This window comes from Choloepus didactylus, chromosome 12, assembly GCF_015220235.1.
Source record: "Choloepus didactylus isolate mChoDid1 chromosome 12, mChoDid1.pri, whole genome shotgun sequence".
NCBI classification, from domain to species: domain Eukaryota; kingdom Metazoa; phylum Chordata; class Mammalia; order Pilosa; family Megalonychidae; genus Choloepus; species Choloepus didactylus.
In genome coordinates, this window is record NC_051318.1 from 17944164 (window position 1) to 17969097 (window position 24934).

The 24934-nt window shown below is 39.1% G+C and overlaps 1 long non-coding RNA gene across 1 annotated transcript in view; it reads left to right on the forward strand.

The window, feature by feature from the left end:
* The window catches only part of LOC119507203, a 41499-nt gene that overhangs the window by 9290 nt on the left and 7275 nt on the right, over window positions 1–24934 (forward strand). Inside the window, exon 2 of the long non-coding RNA XR_005211164.1 lies at window positions 21366–21513. This is a non-coding gene — a long non-coding RNA (uncharacterized LOC119507203). The remainder of the gene's footprint in view (window positions 1–21365; window positions 21514–24934) is intronic.

Here is a 24934-nt window from a genome sequence, read left to right on the forward strand (position 1 = left end):
AACCCATCAAATCACCAGTCCTGTATGTCTGTGAGCACATTACCAGCCATCGAGGTGGGGCAGGCCAATACCCCTGCATTATCCACCAGCTCCTCAAGGGGGCTCTGCATATTTTTTCCTTGCTTTTTTTTTTTTTTTTAACTTTTTTTTTAAATCAACTGTATAAAAAATTTTAAAAAAATACAATAAAAGAACATTTCAAAGAGACCATAACAAGAGAGTAAGAAAAAGACAACTAACCTAAGATAACTACTTGACTTCCAGCATGTTCCTACTCTACCCCAAGAAAGTAACCTAATATAGCAACATTTCTGTGAACTTGTTCTTACTATACCCATCAGAAATTAACAGACCATAGTCATTCCTGGGCATTCCCAGAACGTTAAATTTACCCACAATAGCTTATCTGTTCTTATTGGATTATCTTTTCCCCTTCCTTAATTGCTCTGTATCGCTAATTCCCCTGCATTCTACATTATAAACCATTTATTGTACACTTTTCAAAGTTCGTATTAGTGGTGCATGTAATATTTCTCTTTTTGTGCCTGATGTATTTCGCTCAGCATTATGTCTTCAAGGTTCATCCATGTTGTCATGTTTCATGACATCGTTCTTTCTTACTGCTGCGTAATATTCCATCGTGTGTATACACCACATTTTATTTATCCACTCATCTGTTGAAGGACATTTGGGCTGTTTCCATCTCTTGGCAATTGTTAATAGTCCTGCTATGAACATTGGCATTCAGATATCTGTTCGTGTCACTGCTTTCCGATCTTCCAGATATATACCGAGAAGTGCAATCGCTGGATCGAAGGGTAACTCTATAGTTTTCTAAGGAACTGCCAGACTGACTTCCAGAGTGGCTGAACCATTATACAGTCCCACCAACAATGAATAAGAGTTCCAATTTCCCCACATCCCCTCCAGCATTTGTAGTTTCCTGTTTGTTTAATGGCAGCCATTCTAATTGGTGTGAGATGGTATCTCATTGTGGTCTTAATTTGCATCTCTCTAATAGCTAGTGAAGCTGAACATTTTTTCATGTGTTTCTTGGCCATTTGTATTTCCTCTTCAGAGAACTGTCTTTTCATATCTTTTGCCCATTTTACAATTGGGTTGTCTGTACTATTGTCATTGAGTTGTAGGATTTCTTTATATATGCAAGATGCAAGATATTGCTCCAGGTACTGTGTCTCCTCTGATCTTTTGATTTGGGTGCTTGGGCTTTGGTTATCCATGTCATCTGGTTTTTTCATATGCTTTAAAATTTCCTGTTGTTTTTGGCCTCTTGGCATTTGCTTAGCTTGATAGCGTTCTTTTAGGATTTGTAGACCAATTGAAATCCTTATCTCTAATTTGTCACATCTACAGCTTCGTGGAGTACACTTCCTCTAACTAACCAACAGGTGGCATCCACGAGCTACCTGTTCCCCTCAAGCCAGTTCTCACCTGCTTTGTCTTTGTGGTGAGTGGGAGAGTGAGTCCTGTGGGGTCCAATTGGTGTACCAAGCTTGCGTGTGTAGTTGGTGTTGCCCACCCTGTATATGGGGCATCTGTCTGGGTGGTCAGGGAGGGGGGGGTGGCTCTAACAATCAAATCTCCCTGGTGTTCCTGGAGTTTTAAAGCTGCTGCAATAGTCTAATCCTCCAGTTCAGTCCTGCCACAGTTTTCTCTGCTGCTGACCCACAAGTCCTTGGTATCAGCATATGGCTCCTGAGACTTGTGAGTGGGTCCCTCTTCCAGGCCGTGCACCCCCAGGTCCTCTGTTGAGGGATGACTGTGCTATGTCACAGGTGAGTGCTGTTCCCCCAGGGTGGTTCTGGGCTGCAGGGCTGTGTAGGGAGGCTCCCAGTCTGCTGAAAGGATGGCTGAATGGGGCGTGTTAATTCACACTGCTCCGCCTTCCCAACTCTGGGACAACCAGCTGTGGGTTCAGGGAAGGCTAATGTCCGCATCTGATTTTGTGGTGTGTGCTTGTTATTGGAAGCACTTCCATCACCCTGGGTTGTCTGGGGCAGCTCTGGGCTATGGGGCGGTGACGGGCAGGAGTGTACCCTGTCCACCAGGATGATGGCTGTGAGAGGATGCCCCCCTTTTCTTGGGAAGTTGTGGTGTTTAGTGAATTTTCTCAGCCACTGGATTACTGCCTTTTGTCTCACAGCTCTCTTAGTTCTGCTCTTGTCTTGACCTGCCCAAATTGCAAGTCTTTGAGGCTTTGTGTATTGGGCTTCTTAGAGTAATTGTTTTAGAAAAAGAAAAAAAGATTTAAAAAAAAAAAAAAGGGCCCTCCTTGCAGATCTAATGGGTTATTGAAATGCTAAGAGACAAAGCAATTAGGGCCATTAAGGAAAGGTCCAGAGGGCAGAGAGATCAGTTTTTCTTCCGGATTTGCATATGAGCCTCAGGGCCTGAGCTCTGCCCTTCCCCTTTCTATGTTCACCAGAACTCCAAAAAGCCTCTGCTTTTATTTTTGGGTTTTTCTTGCTGTTTTTGCTATCCCTATCTCCTTTCCACTGGGCTGGCTGCTCCCAGATTCTCTAGTGTCTGGTCTCAGTCTATCTATGATTGGAGTTTGGATCAGTAGAATGAGTTTCCGATAAGAGCTGCCACTGCAGTTCTCCCTCCTCATTCCCAGCGCTGACAGCCCCTCCTCCCACAGGACTGAGCCTGGCAGGGAGGGGCGTGGGTCCCCTGGCCGCATAAACTTACAGATTTTGCTGATCTCAGCAGTTCCACGTATTCATGAGTGTTGTATGAAGTATGCCCAAAGTCAAATTGCTCAGTGGTGTACAGTCCACGCAGTTCCTGGCTTTCTACCTACTTCCCTGGAGGAGTAACTAAAACATACACCTCACCACTCCACCATCTTGCCCGCCTCTCTCTTTGAGCATATTTAAGATATTTTTGAAAAGTTTTTCTGGTATGTCCCAGATCTGATCCTCCTCATTGATGGTTTCTAATGCTTTAATGTTTTCCTTTTGTTGAGCCATTGCTTCCTGTTTCTTTGTATGTTTTGTAATCTTTTGTTGAAACCTGGACATTTTGATATTTTAATTTATTATCACTTGAATGTAAACTCTGAGGACTCTGTTCCTTGAGCTCATATCCAGCTAATGTTATGACAGAGCTTTTCTTGAATGTCAGGAGCTAAGAAAGAAGAAGGCGGAGGAAGAGAAGGAGGAGGAAAAAACACCTTTCCCAGTCTTTGCAGATTCACCTCTACCAGGGTTTATCCATATAATGAATTTAGAGAATAGCCTAAGTATTGGGGCTTCTCTGATGCTTTTTGTGCCTGCGTCTTGTCCTGGGCTTGCACATGTGGCCTCAGGATGTTCCCTATTAACAAGGATAGGAATATCTCCTCTTTCCTAGGAAACAGTTTGCTTAGGGTCCCAGGCACTGCACTGTATGCCCTATAGCCAGCAGTTCCTTATCCCAGACAGCCACTTAACTGCTCACATAGCGTTCTTTAGGAGACCTCTGTGAGCTGCCTTCTCCATGCTGGTCAAGTTCTGGGATTGTGAGCCTGCAATGTATGTCCTGGTTTAATCCCTCAAGCTGGTCACTCTGGCCCAGTCAAATTGGGCCAGACACGTATGCTCCCAGGATGTGCGTGAGGGTTACTCCCTCTAGAACCTGGCCCAGGTACCAGCACGAAGAGTGTGAGCCAGCTCCACACTGAGCCAGTGAGGAGATGGAGGAGGTGACAGCCAGGGGACCGCAAGATCCTACTGCTTTTAAAATACCTTATTCTTGATTTGGCACTCACCCTGTTACTGCAATCCTTAAGTCTTTTCTGGAGCTTTGGGAGAGATGTTTCTGCCAGGTCTCACTTGTTGTTCATAGCTTCTGTGAAGGGATGGAGCCCTGAAGCTTATTGCTCTGCCATCTTGATCAGGCAGGGCTTATTCAGTCTCATGTAAGTTTTGTTTTGTTCTTCTTTCAACCACCTCAATTAACTAAATTCTATTTAGTGCCTGATCTGGTTCCTGATAATATGTTATCTAGTAAAACATGTTAGCCTAAGACAGTTTACTAAATGGTGCCTGAGTAGTCTTCTACAACCTGAAGAAGCCAATGCATTAATTTACTAAGGGAGAACCTTAGGCCTGGAGATTTTAAGGTCCATTAAAAACAGATTCAATATTATTCATTAGAATCACATGGTGAAGCACACTAAATTTTTTTTGTTTCTCCCAGCAGTCTAACAAACCAAGATTTCCAAAATTTAAAAATTAAGAAGAAATGTTGCCAGTATTTGAAACTGGAATTCATTAATATGGATTATCATTTCTCTATAAAAATATATTTTCTTGAGTGCTGCAAATTTTTTAGGTGGTCAATATATTAATAAAATTATTATGTAACAAGAAAATTTTGCTGACTAAATACTATTTTCCGTTCATTTTTAACATAGAACCACATAGGTTTGATTGTTATATTATTTATCCTCAATTTAAACAAAAATTCCTTTCTACCAAGTGGGAAATCACAAGTCAGAATAGAATGGTTCTTTAAAATTATTTAGGTATCAGACAAAAATGTGTGTTAAGAAAGATCAAATTTTATATAAATGATACAAAAAATACTGAAATAGAAATAGCATTTTCCATATTTTTACAAGAAGTTTCAGTTTTATAAGGAATAAAAAATAAAAATAATTCAAATAATTCAGTATTCATGTGATGAATCAACTTTCTTTACTGGATTTCACAAAATATAATTTAAATATTTCATTGAATAAATGTGAAATTAACTTCTAGTACGTACCACAATTCTGCTTGTGGTATTCAGACAAGATTTGCCCAGTAGTAAAATTAGGTATGTTTACTATGATTCACATTTATTTTTAAAATTACATATCTTAAACATTATTTTCTGTTCGTATAATCATAATAGCATCTGCGTTTTATTTATTAAATGACACGCAATTATAAATGCATTATCTACACTCACCAAAATTAAAAATCTGATGTCATTGAACAAAAGTAATCCTTTGCTTTAATATAAAGTCTCCATTATCATTTTTTTTGCAATTAAGCATTTGATGTGAGATTTTTCCTACCTTGTAGTAGTAGGAGCACAAAATCAGAGCTGATAGTTTGGATGATTTTTAGGATTTATCTGCTTTTGTGAAAAAAAAAAAAAAAAACAGGAGTAGATGGAATGATTTTGGACAAAGTTCTAAAAGGTATATGTTCTAGTTTGCTAATGCTGCAGAATGCAAAACACCAGAGATGGACTGGCTTTTATAAAAAGGGGGTTTATTTGGCTATACAGTTACAGTCTTAAGGCCATAAAGTGTCCAAGGTAACACATCAGTAATCAGGTACCTTCACTGGAGGATGGCCAATGGCGTCCGGAAAACCTCTGTTAGCTGGGAAGGCACGTGGCTGGTGTCTGCTCCAAAGTTCTGGTTTCAAAATGGCTTTCTCCCAGGACGTTCCTCTCTAGCAAGCTTGCTCCTCTTCAAAACGTCACTCACAGCTGCACTCTCTTTCCTCTCCTTGAGCCAGCTCATTTATATGGCTCCACTGATCAAGGCCCACCCCGAATGGGTGGGGCCACGCCTCCACAGAAATATCCCATCAGTTATCGTCCACAGTTGGGTGGGGCGCATCTCCATGCAAACAACCTAATTCAAATGTTCCAACTTAATCCCCACTATTATGTCTGCCCCACAAGATTGCACCAAAGAATATGGCTTTTTTCTGGGGGACATAATACATTCAAACCAGCACAGTATAGTTCTTTCAAGTTTGGTTAAGGAAAAGGAAATTTGCTGTAAAGAAACAGGCATAAAACTAGAGAAGTGAGACAACTCCTTTCTTTCATCTTCTGTATCCAACCTATCAGCAAACCATGTTGATTCTGCCTCCTATTTTCAAATCCATCCACTTCTTTCCATAACCAGTCTTCATTTTAATCTAATAAATGGGTAGTTCTCAAAACACACAGCTTTGTACAGTGTGTATTGTTTTTATAGACATTGCAATGAATGGGTTTGGTTCTTAGCTGTTTTCCTAAGTTTTCATTTTGAAGGAAAAGTAAGATTTTTTTTTAAAAGTCTATGAAGTATAGTAGGGTGGAAAAGATATCAGATTTTTTTCCCATAAAGGTATTAAAAAATAATGAAATAGAGATCCCACAGTGTCTCTTCTCCCATGGAGGCCAAATCCTCAGGTCAGGATGGGTAGATGGCAGCTCTGAAGGCCCCACTTCCAGTTGGAGAGAGAGAGAAATTTGTTCTGAGGGCAAGCCTGCTTCCCTCCCCTGTAGATTTCAGATTCAAAATTTCAACAGCAGCCCAGTCTCAGGGATTCAGCCAGAGGGACAGGAAGGGGTGTACCCTGCAGCGGGCACCCAAACCCGACTTTTCTGACCCATAGTGACACAGACCACCCAGGAAACATCTTGCAGTTCAGTTCCCCAGACCCTGGTGCTCCTTCCACAGTGAAGATTGGGCTTTGTTCCTTCAAGATCCACCAGGGAAGCACCCACAGCTCTCGACATTCTGCATGATTGAAAACCCAGAGGAAGATAGTTGTCAGCTGAGCTATTGACAGTGCAGCCACTGGGTTTAGTGAACTTGAAAGATGTAGTTGTAGACTTCACCCAGGAAGAAGGGTTCCTGCTGGACACATATCAGAGAAAGTTGTTCATAGATGTGATGCTGGAGAATATCAGTCATCTGGTCTCAGTGGGGCATCTGATCTTCAAGTCAGATGTACCTTCCCACTTGGAGCAACAAGAGGAACTGTGGAGAGAAGGAATTGGATTTTTCCAATCCCAGAATTCAGGCAGGGAAAGTTTTATTAAAAAACAAGAAATGGTATCCACACAGTACAACTACAGGAAAGACATGTCTCCCATTATGTCATTGAGGCAGAATTCTCATATTAAAAAGAATGGCATATGTAGTGAATTGCAAGAAGATTTTACTAACAGATCCAGAGTGACTCAACAGGTGTTAACTCACAGTGGAAAGAAATCCCACCTCAGCAATCTTGTTGGAAAAGACCTCAGTGACCAGTCATCTCTTAATAAACAAAAGCTAATAGACACAAAAATATATCATATGAAGGTCATGTAATTGGTAAATCCTTTATTGAAAGCTCTGTCCTTACACCTTGCGGTGAAACTCACATTAGAGAGAAACCATATGAATGCCATCTATGTGGGAAAGCTTTCATGCTATATTCTGCCAAGAGACAGCATGAGAGAACTCACATTGGAGAGAAATGATATGAATGTCACCTATTTGGGAAAGCCTTCATCTATTATTCTGTGTTTAGGAAACATGAGATGATTCACACTGGAGAGAAGCCCTATGAATGTCATCTATGTGGGAAAACCTTTGCTAAGGCTTCTAACATGAGAAAATATGAAAAAATTCACACTGGAGAGAAACCATATGAATGCCATCTATGTGGGAAAGCCTTCTGTCTTCTTTTCTTAGACTACATGAGAGAACTCAGGGTGGAAAGAAACCATATGAATGCCATCTATGTGAGAAAGCCTTCACTTGTTATTCTAGCCTAAGAGAACATAAAAAAATCTCACACTGGAGAAAAGCCATATGAATGCCATGTATGTGGAAGAGCCTTCACTCAGTTTTCTACCCTGAGACAACACAATAAAATTCACACTGGAGAGAGAACATTTGAATGCCACCTGTGTGGGAAAGCCTTTAATCAATGTTCTGCCCTGAAATGACATGAGAAAATGCAGTGGATAGTGAGCCTATGAATATCACCTTTGTGGGAAAGCTTTCATTTTAATCTACCTTTAGAAAACTTGGGAAAATTCAATCTGCAGAAATACCATAAGAATATCTTGTATGTGGGGAAACCTTAGTTTATTTCTGTAAACTTAGCATGAGCAGAAACCAAACTGAAGAGAAACCCTATGAATGCCATACATGTGAAAGGCTTCAGTCAATATTCTTAACTTAGATAACATGAGCTAACTCACACTAAAAAGGACTTTTATGTGGATGAGATTTCAGCCCTTGAGTAAACCTTTAAAAATATCAGAAACCACACACACTGGAAAAAAAAAAAAAAAAAACAACTAATCAATCAGGTAGAGCTTTTAGTCATCCTAACTAATGCATCAATATAAGCCAAATTGAACTGAGAGGATCAGTGTAAATGTCATCTATATATAAAAGCATTTAGTATATGGTAATGTGACAAGGGGAAGGCTTACATAAAGTTTCGTAGATTGTAAGATCTTACAGCAGTCACATTTATTCATGAATTGTAACAGTTATTTCTCAGTTTTGAGATGCTGAGCTGTTTGTGTGTGATGTGGTCAGTCTCTGGAGCTTTAGGTGAGTGTGTGGCACCTGGGACTCAGAACCAGGGTTCTGCAGCTGTTAGTGTTGGCATTGCCCCATGAATCAACTGTTACAGAGGTTAAAAATGAGACCAGACCTTGATTGGAGATATGAATGAAATGGACTTGGTTGAGATTGGGGTAAATCAGACTAAAGGGGAGAGGATGATATTAACTGTGTTTTAAAACTTTGGGTTCTGTGTGGGACCAAAGGAAGATATGGTTATATGGTGCAAAATCTGTATTTTCTGTAGCATAGCATATAATTTAACTTGTATGGTCGGTTTACTCAAATGCCATAATTACATGGAACCTTGACTAGAGAGTAAGATATTGTTGTTTGTACAGGTTAGCATGAAGCCCTGATACAACCCAGAGTAATTTGGGCAGAGAATAAAAGGTATTTGCAATGACCCCTTGAGGGACTGTGGAAAAATGTAGAAATATTAAACTTCCCCAGCCGGGGAATTCCTGATATTCTCACAAGCATTGCAGACCACCTTAGTAGACTGAGCCCTTGTTCTTGGGACTTGCCCTTATAAAGCTTGTTACTGCAAAGGAGAGGCTAAGCCTACTCACAATTGTGCCTAACAGTCATCCCCAGAGGGCCTCTTTGATCAGAGGTGGCTGTCTCTCTAAGCCAACTCAGCAGGTAAACTCACTGCCCTCCTCCCTAGGTGGGTCATGACTTGCAAGGGTATAAATCTCCCTGACAATGTGGAATGTTACTCCTGGGGATGAACCTGGACCCTGCATTGTATGATTGAGAAAGCCTTCTGTACCAAAAGGAGGAAGAGAATTGAAACAAAATAAAGTTTCAGTGGCTGAGAGATTTCAAATGGAGTTGAGAGGTAATTCTGGAGGTAACTCATATGCATTATATAGATATCCCTTTTTAGTTTTTAGTTGGTTAGAATAGTTAAAAGGAAATATCTAAAACTGTTGAATTGTAATCCAATATCCTTGATTCTTGAAGGTGATCATATAATTATATTGCTTATATGGTATGACCGTGTGATTGTGAAAACCTTGTGGCTCACACTCCCGATACCCAGCATATGGACAAATGCATAGTAAAATGGGGATAAAACGTAAATGAATAATATGGAGAAGAGGGTATGGGGCATTTTGGGTGTTCTTTTTACATTTATTTTTATTCTTGTTTTTGTTTTTTGGAGTAATGATTATGTTCAAAAATTGATTGTGATGAATGCACAAGTATGATGACACTGTGAACAATTGTTTTATACTTTGGATAATTGTATGTTATGTGAATATATTTCAATTAAAAATTTAAAAAAGGAAATGAAGGGGGAAGAGGGGTATGGGATGCTTTGAGTGTTCTCTTTTACTTTTATTTTTATTCTTCATTTTTATTTTTTGGAGTAATGAATATGTTCAAAAATTGATTGTGGTGTTGAAAGCACAACTAGGTAATGAAACTGTGAGCAATTTTTGTACACCTTGGATGATGGTATGGTGTAACTATATTTCAATAAAATTACATTAAACATTAAAAAATATTTTAACATCAAGTCTTAATGAAATTTTTAGCCCACAAACCTGCCTAAGGATCTTAGATATACCTGCCCCTTCAATTTCGTTGAAACCTTAGGTCAGAGCTGGAACCCAGCATTCTGAATTTCCTAATCAAAAGCCATGATCAGGAGGACTTCTGGGAAGATGGCAGAATAGGTGAACCAGAGCAAATTTCTCTTCCTTGAAAGAAACTAGAGAAAAGGCAGAAAACAAGCAGGACAGTGGTTTTAGGGTATGAGGAGCCACAGAGGGACCTCTACAATACATGGCGGGGACTTGGATGAAAAATTGGAGAAATTGCATCTCAAAGAACAGGTAAGTTTATTCAGCTAGGACTACTGCAGGGGGCTGGCAGCAGGGAGATGGCTGCCGAGCAGAGGAGGGAATAGCTCTCCACTCTTGTGCACCAATCTCAGCAATTAGCTGGGGAGATAGTGATAGCCGGATAAGTAGAAAATACTCCATATAAACTGTAGCTGGAAAATGCTTAGTATAGTCTTCAGTAGCCAATAGGAGAAAAAGCTGTTTATTAAGATCACTTCATTCAAGCAGCCTTGAGTTATTCTGACCATGAAAAGCCTTTGTTAAAATAACTTGTTGTTCTAATCTCAACAACAAAAAAACTTGTTCTCTGCTCCTAGGAACTTTCCCAGCATTGCCCACAGGAGAAAACCAGGATATGGTTTGATAAAGAACTGGCTTTTTGAAAAACAAATCTGAATGAGGGGAGGACTTCAGGACTTCAAGATAACAAGAAGATGCTGACAAAACAGCTTTCTCCTATTTCCCACCCCCCTTTTCTGCTTTCTTCTGGCTTCTGGCCATTTCTTTGTTTGGAATTATAAAAGCCCAACCAATTCTTCTCACTTGGAAATGGATTTGAAAGGTTTTTCTTTCCTCCAGTTTTTCTGTTTGATGCAGGATCAGGCGGGCCTGACTACCTGGGACCATGTTTTCTACTGGTAACAATAGTCCTCAGCTGCATGGCCAGGAGCACCCATGAGGGAAACTGGGAAACAGTGGGGCTGTGTTGACCACATTTACTCTCCTTCCACGGAAGCCCATTATGTGCATGGGCGAGAGGTGTGGACAGGCGTGGGCACCACAGGGAAGCACCAGGAGCCCTTTCCACACCCCAGAGGCTCGCTGGCACATGGCGGGCAAGGAGTGGGGCACGTTTGAGCTGGAGAGTGAGATACACAGCTCCACAGGCCGAGAGTGATCCACTCAGAGGTCCAGGAATCACCAGACCTACAGTGCCCTTAAGCAGACTCCCTGCTGAATGACACAGGGCCCATACTGCACTCCCAGGGCTGGCAGTCCCTAGTGCACATGGAGAACTGGTGCACTGATTGGATTTCCACCTGGTTTGGACCTCACCCAGCACACAGGCGCAGTTGGGGGAGAGCTGGCTTAGGGATCAGAGGTGGCTCGAGGTCACCAGCTACTGGGAAGATAGGGAAAGCAAGTAGAAGAAAGCAAAGATTAAAGCAGAAATAAGTGATCTGAAAAACAAAAAAGCAAGAGAGAATAAATAAAAACAAAAGCTTATTCTCTAAGATCAACAAAATTGAAAAACCCTTAGCTAGACTGACAAAGTCAAAAAAGAGAGAAGACCCAAATAAACAAAATCAGAAATGGTGGTGGGGAAGGCATTACTGTGGATCCTGAAGAAATTTTAAAAATCATAAAAAGATACTATGAAAGCTGTAACCCAACAAACTAGACCACTTAGAGGAAATGGGTAATTTCCTGGAAACACATGAACAACCAGGACTGACCTGAGAAGAAACAGAAGACCTCAACAAACCAGTCACAAGTAAAGAGATCTAATCAGTCATCAAAAATATTCCTACAAATAAAAGCCCGGGGCCAGATTGCTTCACAGGGGAATTTACCAAACTTTCCAAAAAGAACTGACTCTATTCCTGATCAAACTCTTTCAAAAAACTTGAAGAAAATGAACACTACCTAAACTTATTTTATGAAGTAACATCAGTCTAATACTAAAAGCAGATAAATACTTCAAGAAAGGAAAACTATATGCCAATCTCTCTAATGAATATAGATGCAAAATTTCTCAATAAAATACTTGCAAATTGAATCCAAAGACACATTAAAAGAATCATACATCACTACCAAGTGGGGTTCATTCCTGGCATGTAAGGGTGGTTCAACATAAGAAAATCGATCAATGTAATACAACACGTTAACAAATCAAAAGGTAAAAATCAAATGATCATCTCAATAGATGCTGAAAAAGCATTTGACAAAATTCAGCATTCCTTTTTAATAAAACACTTCAAAAGGTAGGAATTGAAGGAAACTTCCTCAATATGATAACATATATGAAAAACACGCAGCCAACATAGTACTCAAATGGTGAGAGACTGAAAGCCTTCCCCCTAAGAGCAGGAATGAGACAAGAATGCCCATCGTCACCACTATTATTCAGCATTGTGCCTCCCAATCAGAGCCAGACCCAGACTGGAGTTAGGCAGGGGTCCCTAAAAGGCATGTGGTAAAGCAAGACCATGGCTGGTTCAACCACATTTTGTTTTCCACTCATCTGTTGAAGGAAAGTTGGATTGTTTCCATCTCTTCCAGTTGTGAACAGTGCCACTATGAACACTGGAATGCAAATGTCTGTTCATGTCACTGCTTTCAGATCTTCTGGAGATATACTGAGAAGTGAAACTGCTGGATTGTAGGGCAACTTGATATCTAGTTTTCTGAGGAACCGCCAAACTGTCCCCCAGAGTGGTTGTACCATTATACATTCCCACCAGCAATGAATAAGAATTCCAATTTCTCTACATCCTCTCCAGCATTTATAGTTTCCTTTTTGTTTAATGGCAGCCATTCTTATTGGTGTGAGGTAATATCTCATTGTGGTTTTGATTTGTATTTCCCTAATAGCTTGTGAAGATGAACATTTTTTCATGTGCTTTTTAGCCATTTGTATTTCTTCTTCAGAAAAATGTCTATTCATATCTGTGACAGTTAGGATGTATTATGTCCCCCAAAATGACATGTTTTTTAATGCAGTCTTGTGGGGCTGATGTGTTAGTGTTGATTAGGTTGGAAACTTTTGGCTAGGTTGTTTCCATGGAGATGTAACCCACCCAACTTTGGGTGATAATTCGAATTGGATTATTTCCATGGAGGTGTGGCCCCACCCATCTAGCATGGGTCTTGATTTAAGCACTGGAGTCCTTTAAAATTGCTGGCACAAACCCAGATTTTAGCTGGCTTAGCTCAGAGATGCTTGGAGTTGTGGACCCCTGATGTTGGCTGCACTTGAGACAGACATTTTGAAGATGGCCTTTGAAAGCTGACGCTGACATTTTGGAGAACACCTTTTTAAAATGCAACATGGGAGCAAGCAGACACCAGCCACATACCTTCCCAGCTAACAGAGGTTTTCCAGATGCCAGTGGCCTTTCTCCGGAGAAGGTACCCTATTGTTGATGCCTTACCATGGACACTTTATGGCCTTAAGACTGTAACTTTGAAACCAAATAAACCTCCTTTATACAAGCCAATCCATTTCTGGTGTTTTGCAAAATGGCAGCATTAGCAAACTGGAACAATATTTTTTGCCCCTTTTATAATTGAGTAGTTCTTTTTTTGTTGAGTTGTAGGATTTCTTTATATATGTTGCATATCAGTCTCTTATCAGATACACGGTTTCCAAATATTTTCTCCCAGCAAGAAAACAAGGAACTCAGTCCTAAAACAACAAGGAACTGGATTGTACACACACAGAAAAGAGCCTGGAAGGGGAATCCTCCCCAGGCTTCCAATAAGAGCCCATCTGGCCAGCATGTTGATTTCAGCCTGGTGAAAACCTGGAGAGAGGAAGCAGCTAAGCCCTCCCAGGCTCCTGACCCACAGAACATGATATAATGTTGGGTTGTTCTAAACCTCTAAGTTTGTGGCAATTTGTACAGCAACAATAGAAAACTAATGAAGGAGAAGTCAGTGTAAAGGAACTACAGCAAAGGGTCCCTGGCATGTTGCAGGACCATCGAGGAGACCAGGTGTTCTGGTTTGCTAATACTGCCATTATGCAAAATACCAGAAATGGATTGGCTTTTATAAAGGGTTTTTTTTTTGGGTACAAAGTTATGGTCTGAAGGCCATGAAAATGTTCAATTTAAGGTATCAACACAAGTATACCTTCACCAAAGGAAGGTCAATGGCATCCAGAAAACCTCTGTTAGCTGGGAAGGCACATTGCTGGCATCTGCTTGCTCCCAGGTTGAGTTTCAAAATTGTGTTCTCCAAATGTCACTGTCAGCTTTCAACAGCCGTCTTCAAAATGTGTCTTCCAGCTGCAGCTGCTCTGAGGTCCTTCTGTTTGTGAACTCTTTTATAGGACTCCAGTGATCAAATCAAGACCCACTCTGAATAGGCCAGGTCTGTATCTCCATGGAAATTATCCAATCAAGCATTTCACTCACAGGCGATTGAGTCACATCTCTATGGAAGCATTCAATCAAAGGATTCCAACCTAATCAACATGAATACATCTGCCCCCACAAGATTGCATCAAAGAACATGGCTTTTGGGGGGATAGAATACATCCAAACCAGCACACTGGGTTTGGCTGGAGAGCAGAGAGCAAGAAAGAGAGTAGTAGGAGAAAAGATCAAAGGAGTCAGGGACTGAGTAGATTGAGACACTTGTAGCCACAGTAAGGACTTTGGCTCTTACTCTAAAAGAAATTGGGAGCTATTTCAGTGCTTCTAGAGGAAAGAATGATCTCAATACATTGTAGAAGGATTGCTCTTGCTGCATGTTAAGAATAGATAATAGCGGGCAAATACAGGGGCAGGAAAACCAAGTTAGGGGACAATTGCAGCAAGCAGAAAAACACACGTTTTCTATTGAAAAAAAGTGTGTGGATGAAATAATATCCACCTGATTAACTTCTGTTAGGTTTTTCTTTTAATATTCATTTTTTTAATCTTCATTTTACTGAGATATATTCACATACCACGCAGTCATACAAAACAAATCGTACATTCGATTGTTCACAGTACCATTACATAGTTGTACATTCATCACCTAAATCAATCCCTGACACCTTCATTAGCACACACACAAAAATAACAAGAATAATAATTAAAGTGGAAAAGAGCAATTAAAGTAAAAAAGAACACTGGGTGCCTTTGTCTTTTTGTTTGTTTGTTTGTTTCCCCTATTTTTCTACTCATCCATCCATAAACTAGACAAAGGGGAGTGTGGTCCATATGGCTTTCCCAATCCCATTGTTACCCCTCATAAGCTACATTTTTATACAATTGTCTTCAAGATTCATGGGTTCTGGGTTGTAGTTTGATAGTTTCAGGTGTCTACCACCAGCTACCCCAATTCATTAGAACCTGAAAAGGGTTGTCTATATTGTGCTTAAGAGTGCCCACCAGAGTGACCTCTCGGCTCCTTTTGGAATCTCTCTGCCACTGAAGTTTATTTCATTTCCATTCACTTCCCCCTTTTGGTCAAGAAGATGTTCTCTGTCCCACGATTCCGGGTCTACATTCCTCCCCGGGAGTCATATTCCATGTTGCCGGGGAGATTCACTCCCCTGGATGTCTGATCCCACATAGGGGGGAGGGCAGTGATTTCACCTTTCAAGTTGGCTTAGGTAGAGAGAGAGGACCACATCTGAGCAACAAAGAGGCATTCGGGAGGAGGCTCTTAGGCACAATTATAGGCTAGGCCTCTCCTTTGCAGCAACAGTCTTCCCAAGGGCAAATCCTGTGGTAGAGGGCTCAACCCGTCAGACCACCAGTCCCCTATGTCTGTGGACATGTTAGCAACCATCGCTGTGGGGCAGGCCAATACCCCTGCATTCTCCACCAGCTCCTCAAGGGGGCTCTACATATTTTTTTCCTTGTTGTTTTTTTTTTTAAATCAACTGTATGAAAAATAAAAAAAAAATTTAAAAATTTAAAAAAAAATACAATAAAAGAACATTTCAAAGAGACCATAACAAGGGAGTAAGAAAAAGACAACTAACCTAAGATAACTCCTTTACTTCCAACATGTTCCTACTCTACCCCAAGAAAGTAACCTGATACAGCAACATTTCTGTGAACTTGTTCCTACTATACCCATCAGAAATTAACAGACCATAGTCATTCCTGGGCAGTCCCAGAACATTAAATTTACCCACGATAGCTTATCTGTTCTTATTGGATTATTATTCCCCCTTCCTTAATTGCTTTCTATCACTAGTTCCCCTACATTCTACATTATAAACCATTTGTTTTACATTTTTCAAAGTTCACATTAGTGGTAGCATATAATATTTGTCTTTTTGTGCCTGGCTTATTTTGCTCAGCATTATGTCTTCAAGGTTCATCCATGTTGTCATATGTTTCACGACATCGTTCCTTCTTACTGCCGTGTAGTATTCCATCGTGTGTATATACCACATTTTATTTATCCATTCATCTGTTGAAGGACATTTGGGTTGTTTCCATCTCTTGGCAACTGTGAGTAATGCTGCTATGAACATTGGCGTGCAGATATCTGTTCGTGTCACTGCTTTCCGATCTTCCAGATATATACCGAGAAGTGCAATCGCTGGATTGAAGGATAACTCTATATCTAGTTTTCTAAGGAACTGCCAGACTGACTTCCAGAGTGGCTAAACCATTATACAGTCCCACCAACAATGAATAAGAGTTCCAATTTCTCCACATCCCCTCCAGCATTTGTTTAATGGCAGCCATTCTAATTGGTGTGAGATGGTATCTCATTGTGGTCTTAATTTGCATCTCTCTAATAGCTAGTGAAGCTGAACATTTTTTCATGTGTTTCTTGGCCATTTGTATTTCCTCTTCAGAGAACTGTCTTTTCATGTCTTTTGCCCATTTTATAATTGGGCCGTCTGAACTATTGTCATTGAGTTGTAGGATTTCTTTATATATGCAAGATATCAGTCTTTTGTCAGATACATGGTTTCCAAAAATTTTTTCCCATTGAGTTGGCTGCCTCTTTACCTTTTTGAGAAATTCCTTTGAGGTACAGAAACTTCAAGCTTGAGGAGTTCCCATTTATCTATTTTTTCTTTTGTTGCTTGTGCTTTGGGTATAAAGTCTAGGAAGTGGCCGCCTAATACAAGGTCTTAAAGATGTTTCCCTACATTATCTTCTAGGACTTTTATGGTACTTTATTTTTTATTGAGATCTTTGATCCATTTTGAGTTAATTTTTGTGTAGGGGGTGAGGTAGGGGTCCTCTTTCATTCTTTTGGATATGGATATTCAACTCTCCCAGCCCCATTTGTTGAAAAGACCATTATGACCCAGTTCAGTGACTTTGGGGGCCTTATCAAAGATCAGTCGGCCATAGATCTGAGGGTCTATCTCTGAATTCTCAATTCAGTTCCATTGATCTATATGTCTGTCTTTGTGCCAGTACCATGCTGTTTTGACAACTGTGGCTTTATAATAAGCTTCAAAGTCAGGGAGTGTAAATCCTCCCATTTCGTTTTTCTTTTTTAGGGTGTCTTTAGCAATTCAAGGCATCTTCCCTTTCCAAATAAATTTGATAACTAGCTTTTCCAAGTCTGCAAAGTAGGTTGTTGGAATTTTGATTGGGATTGCATTGAATCTGTAGATGAGTTTGGGTAGAATTCACATCTTAATGACATTTAGCCTTCCTATCCATGAACATGGAATATTTTTCCATCTTTTATGGTCCCCTTCTATTTCTTTTAGTAAAGTTATATTGTTTTCTTTGTATAGGTCTTTTACATCTTTGGTTAAGTTTATTCCTAGGTACTTGATTTTTTTAGTTGCTATTGGAAATGGTATCTTTTTCTTGGGTGTCTCTTCAGTTTGTTCATTTCTAGCATATAGAAACATTATTGACTTATGTGCATTAATCTTGTATCCCGCTACTTTGCTAAATTTGTTTATTAGCTCTTAGTAGCTGTATCATCTATTTCTCGGGGTTTTCCAGATATAAGATCATATCGTCTGCAAACAATGACAGTTTTACTTCTTCCTTTCCAATTTGGATGCCTTTTATTTCTTTGTCTTGCCAGATTGCCCTGGCTAGCACTTCCAGCACAATATTGAATAACAGTGGTGATAGCGGGCATCCTTGTCTTGTTCCTGATCTTAGAGGGAAGGCTTTCAGTCTCACCATTGAGTGCTATGCTGGTTGTGGGTTTTTCATATATGCTCTTTATCATATTGAGGAAGTTTCCTTCAATTCCTACCTTTTGAAGTGTTTTTATCAAAAAGGGATGTTTGATTTTGTCGAATGCTTTTTCAGCATCTATTGAGATGATCATTTGATTTTTCCTTTTTGATTTGTTGATGTGTTGTAATACATTGATTTTCTTATGTTGACCTATCCTTGCATGCCTGGAATGAACCCCATTTGGTGATGGTGTATGATTTTTTTAATGTGTCTTTGGATTCAATTTGCAAGTATTTTGTTGAGGATTTTTGCATCTATATTCATTAGGGAGATTGGCCTGTAGTTTTCCTTTTTTGTAGCATCTTTGCCTGGTTTTGGTATTAGATTGATGTTAGCTTCATAAAATGAGTTAGGTAGTGTTCCATTTTCTTCGATGTTTTGAAAGAGTTTAAGTAAGATTGGTGTCAGTTCTTTTTGGAAAGTTTGGTAGAATTCCCCTGTGAAGCCATCTGGCCCTAAGCATTTATTTGTGGGAAGCTTTTTGATGACTGATTGGATCTCTTTGCTTGTGATTGGTTGGTTGAGGTCTTCTGTTTCTTCTCTAGTCAGTCTAGAGAAGATTGACCAGATTGATCTTGTATTGATACTTGTTGAAGTTGGGTGACAGTAACATTGGATTCTTTATGCCCTTCCTCCTATTTCAGCATAAGTTTAAAAATTTCCATAATTGAAAATATTTTTTAAAGTGGGTGAGTGTGTGTTTACAATGACATTTAAAAAAATCTAAAAGGACATATACATAAAACAATAGTTGTCTCCAGGGGTTGGGATTTAAAGGAGGACTTTTACTTTTTTTCATTATTCAATCTTTCATCTTGATCTTATATTATCAGCGAAAATAATAAAGGCATTTCAGTTTGAGGAAAAAAGAAAGAGAAAGAAAGAAAGAAGCCAAAGAGTTAAGTGGTTGCTTCTGAGTGGTAAGATTATGGGTGATACTTCCCCCATTGTCACTTTTTTCTGTAATTTCCAAGTTTCATACTGTGGACTTACATTACTTTGTTCAGGTGAAAAGTTTAAAGTGTTTTTTTAAATCAGAAAACTATTCAAATTAGTGGGGAAAAAAATCTGTGTTCTTATAACTATCAAGTGATGGTGATAAAGGAATGATTCTGAAAAGATAGAGAGGATTCCAATTATAACCAAGTTGGAGGTTAGGCTGAGGAGATTGTGGGTTTTCCCAGTGACCCTAGACTATAGTCAAGGACTTAAATGACTCAGTCAGAATGTTTGTTTGTTTTTTAACTGTTTGAAATTTAAAACAAGGGCAATAGGTCTTTTAAGTGCCAGGTAGTCATTGTCTTTAAATTGTAAATGCACCCTTTTAGTCTCTGAGGAGAGGTTACATCATCCCTGTTCAGGGGAGGGGAAGACTAGTTAGCTCTTTGTTTAAATGGTGCCAAGCAAATCACTATATATCCTTGGAATGGGTAAGCCATTCTAATTAAAATTCAAATCCAAAAGCTATGGGAAAAAAAAAAAAAAAACATTGGTAACATCTACTACATTAAAAAAATAATGAAACCCACCATTAGCAAAATAAAAATTCAAATGACAAACCAGGGGATAAAAAAATGGAAACTATACCATAGACAGAAGCCTTTTCTAACATATAAAGGGTTCTTAGAAATATATAACAAAAAGAGAGTCCAAACAAAAAAAAATGGAACAAGTTACCAAAAAAAAGAAGTACGAATGGTCTTGAACATATAAAAAGATGCTCAACTTCTCTCATATAAGAGAATTGTAAATTAAAACTTAACTGAAAGGAGTGACTTCAGCAAAATGGTTGAGTAGGTATCTCCAAACTCTTGTTCTTCCACAGAAACATCAAAAAATAAGCAGAAACCATCAGAAACAACTTTGCCAGAACTCTGGAAAACAAAGGTTTACAGCAAATAAGTGAATGCTCAGTCAAGAAGAAGAAATTTTAAAATCTGCAGGAAAGCTTTGTGGCATTATTACTTGTCCTTGTCCCACTGCTCCCAGCTCACAGCAGTCTTGAGGTGTGCAGCCCAAGTGCCTGGGTGGGACACTGGTTTCTGGTTCTAGAGGGGGCAGAGCATTTCTTATTCACAAATAACTGTGTTTTTCTATTCTAACCTGTCTGGAGGCTATCTGAAAGGGCCGACTCAAAGCTTTCATAACTGTTTCACCTAATTCCAAACCTGTGTAAAAGCAGCAGGTACTACTCAAAAGCATTGCAAACAAAAAAGGCAAACAAAAACCCCACAATCACCTGGGGCAAAAGATTGAGGTTTGAGACATATGATAGACTGACTAATGCCTGAGGAGAAAAGCCAGCTAGGGAGTTTCTTTGGGAAATTAGGATGCACAAAGCTGCTGTGTAAACTGGGGAATTTGGGAATTTACTCATATTACTAAAATCAAAAATGAAAGAGGAGATATTCCTACTGACTTTGCAGAAATGAAAAGGATTATAAGAGAATACTGTGCTAACAAATTGGTTAACCAAGATGAAATGGGCAAATACCTAGAGGAGAAGAACAGAAACTACCAAAACTGAATCAAAAAGAAATAGAAAATATAAATAGGCCTGTAGCTGAGAAGTTAAGATTTAGGGGATGATTATGATTACTGAATCATTACATAGATATTCTGTTTTACTCTCTGGTAGAGTAGACAGAGGGAAATACCTGAAATTGCTGAACTGTAATCCAGATGCCTTGATCTCTGATAATGGTTGTATAACTAAATAGCATGTATCTTGTGATCTTGTGTTTGTAAATACCTTATGTCTGACCCTCACTTGTATCCCTTTACCCAGTTTTTCAACTTTTAGAGTCTTATGATCACTAAAAACAGCTTCTAATGCTTATAATGAAAGGCTTTGAGTTAACCCAGAACTAACCCACCCCAATTCCAAAGCTATCTTGATAAACAGATCTAGATCTAACCAAAATTGGACCACTTGACATGCACAACAGCTTAAACTTTATAAGTGACCTATACCTAATTATAATACTAAAAGTTCTGCCCATCATCATATTAAGGCCACTATTTTCTTACATTCTGTGATTAAGCATGTAATCATTTGGTATGTGCTCAATAATTAGATCATCTCTATTCTCATTATCTCAGGACATTGTGGTCTTTATCCTAAAACCTGCCGATCATTTGATACTATAAAACTATCCAAGTTACTGCAGTTCAGGGAGACAGATTTTTAGGCTGAAAGGCCATCTGATCTCCTGCTTCATGCCTAGCAATAAACTTTTTCTCTCTTTGAAACCCCAGGGCCTCGGGAATTGGTCAGTTGAGAACATAGGGCAGAGAACCTGCTGCTTTTGAGTGGTATCAATTTGGCGACCCAGATGGGACCAAGGTTCCTAAGAAGGAGGCCGACTGCCTGAAGTTCTGGAGCCCCAGCAGGACAGGTAAACAGGTAATCAAGCCTCTTGTGACTGCTAGATTCTTTTAGTCTAGAGTCTCAGCAACCAGTTTTTTCTCTGTTGTGCCAGTACTGCAGACCCTTGGCACCTTAAAAAGTTTCAAAGAGAAGGAATAAAGTCCTGAAACATGCAGCAACATGGATGAACCTTGAGGACATAATGCTGAGTGAAATAAGTAAGACACAAAAGAACAAATGTATGATTTCACTAATGTGAACTAACTAGAATATGTAAACTGTAGTCATAAAACTTAGAATACAGGTTACCAAGAAATAGAATGAGGATAGAGACTGGGGAGAGGTTGCCTAATATGTATAGAATTTTTAACAAGGTTGAACTTAAATGCTTGGAAATGGATAGAGGTGAGTGTTGCTTGTTATTGGGAGTATAAGTAATAGTGCTGAATTGTAGGTGAATATGGTTGAAAAGGGTTATTTAGAGTCATGTATGTCACCAGAATGAAAGCTAGAGGTTAAAATATGGGATTGAATAACACAGTGAACATTGTGATAGATGTTGTTTTTGATTAACACTACAAATATAAATAAGTTCTTTCAAGAATTAGTACAAATGTACAATACTTGTACAAAGAGTTAATTATAGAATGGTTTATGGGGAAAATGTTCCAGTTGCAAACTACAGAATACAGTTAACAGTAATCTCTTAATATTCTTTCATCAGCAGTGACAAATGTACCACATCAGTACTAGGGGTCAATAATAGGGGTGGAGCCCAGAGAACCTCATTTGTTGCTCAGATGTGGCCTCTCCCTCTAAGCCAACTCTGCAGGTAAACTCACTGCCCTCTCCCCTACATGGGACAGGACTCCCAAGTGTGTAAACCTCCCTGGCAATGTGGGACATGATTCCTGGGGAAGAGCATGGGCCTGACATCATAGGATTGAGAAAGCCTTCTGGACCAAAAGGAGGAAGAGAAATGAAACAAAATAAAGTTTCAGTGGCTGAGAGGTTTCAAATGGAGTCAAGAGGTCTTCTGGAGGTTATTCTTATACATGATAAAGATAGCCCTTTTTAGTTTTTAGTGCATTAGAATACCTAGGAGGAAATACTTGAAACAGTTGAACTGCAACCCAGTATCCTTGATTCTTTTCATTTTTTGTAATTTTTATTGTAGAATATAACATATGCATTAAAGTGATAACTTCCAAAGTGCAATTTAACAAGTAGTTAGAGAACAAATTTCAAAGAATATTAGATTACAATCCCACAGTTGCAGTTGTTTCCTTATTATGAAATATACCATATGTACAAAAAAGGTAATATCTTTCAAAGTATGATTTAACAAGTAGATAAATAGGAAATTTCCAAAGTTATTATGAGTTATAGTACCATAGTTTCAGTTATTTCCCTATTGTGAAATAAAACATATATACAAAAAGTTATAGCTTTCAAATTACAATTTAATGAGTAGCTATAGAACAAATTTCAAAGGATGTTATGGGTTACAGTTCCATTCCATTTCTTTCCTTCTAACTATTCTAATACCCTAGCAACTGAGAAAAAGAAAATTATATAAAGATTCAGTATTTGTAATCCTTTAAATTCCATCTTTTCTGTTGCTACCTCTTCCTCTAGTTGAATCACTTTCCCAATATTTGGGGATGTCTAGGCAGTGACAATCCTAACCTGTTCATGTTGAAAAGGGGTGTCAAATTCATGAGCAAAGGGGACACATCTGGTTGATGTTCTTGAAGAGGCTATTGCTTCTGGGTTTGGGGACTTAGCTGGCATAGGAGCACTCTGAAGAATTTACATTTCTGACAGATAAACTTAGTGAATGCAACTTTTATAGAGTCAGATAGGGATTTCAGTATTCTTTAATGTTTTCTGGACTATTGTTGACTTGGGCTTTTCATATTGTGGTCATTTGCCATATGTAGATGAAGCTTGCATAGGAGTAACATCCAGGACAACCTCTTGACTCTATTTGAATTCCCTTAGCTAGTAAAACCTTATTTTGTTGCCTTTCTTTGCCCCCTTTTGGTAAAAAAAGGCATTCTTAACCCCTCAAAGCCAGGGTCAGGCTCATTCCTGGAACCCATGTCCCATGTCACCAGGAGGGCTCATTCATCTTGGGGGTCCTGTCCCATGTCAGGGTGAGGGTGATGAATATATTTGCAGAGTTAGGCTTAGAGAAAGTCCACATTTGAGCAAGAAAAGAGGTTCTCTGGTGATGACTCCTAGGCATAATTACAGATGGGCTCAGCCTCCTCTTTACAGCCATAAGGTTCATCCAAGCAAGCCTCAATATCAAGGGCTTGACGACTCAAAGCATCTTGTAGCTCTTGTCAGCCCTTAATTATTTGTCCCTGCTAATTGTGTAATACTAGTATGGTATTCCTATTAATTATAGTCCCTAGTATTCAATGTGAAGATTTTTCCCATATACCCTTCTGTTGTCAACTTTCTATGCTACTGTCTTACCTTACAAGTATATCATGGAAGTATCTATCTATGTTTGTGGTGCTGATCTGTGGGAAACATGCCTTTAAACAACCCCTTTCATTCCTATTTGCCTTCAATACAGCTCTGAGACTTATAATCCTATGAACAAACAATTTTCACCTCTATCCATTAACATACCTTTGAATTCACCATCATTAACATACCTGAGTGTATTAGATTATCATTCCCTTCACTAGCTACTGTCTGTCATTAGGTCCCCAGTAGTCTTATAAGGCATTGATTTTACATTGTTCAGAGGGTTCCTAGAAGTGGTAACATGCAATATCTCTCCTTTTGTGTCTGAGTTATTTCACTCAGAATTGTATCTTCAAGGTTCATCCATGTTGCAATATGTTTCAAGACCTTGTTGCTTCTTACTACTGCATAGTATTTCATCATATGGATATACCACATTTTGTTTATCCACTCATCTGTTGAAGGACACTTGGATTGTTTCCATCTCTTGGCAATTGTGAACAATGCTTCTGTGAACACCAGTGTACAAATGTCTGTTCATGTCACTGCTTTCAAATCTTCTAGGTATATACTGAGAAGTGGAATTGCCAGATCAATATCTAGTTTTCTGAGAAACTACCAAACTGTCTTCCAGAGTGGCTGTACCATTATACAGTCCCACCAGCAATAAATAAGAGTTCCAATTTCTCCACGTCCTTTCCAGGATTTGTAGTTTCCTGTTTGTTTGATGACAGCCATTTTTATTGATGTGAGATAGTGTCTCATTGTGGTCTTGATTTGCATCTCCCTAATAGCTAGTTCAGATGAACCTTTTTTTCCTGTGTATTTTAGCCATTTTGTATTTCCTCTTTGGAGAAATGTCTTTTCATATCTTTTGCCCATTTGATAATTGGGCTGTTTGTAGTATTGTCATTGAGTTATAGGATTTATATATGCAAGATATTAGTCTCTTCTCAGATACATGGTTTCCAAG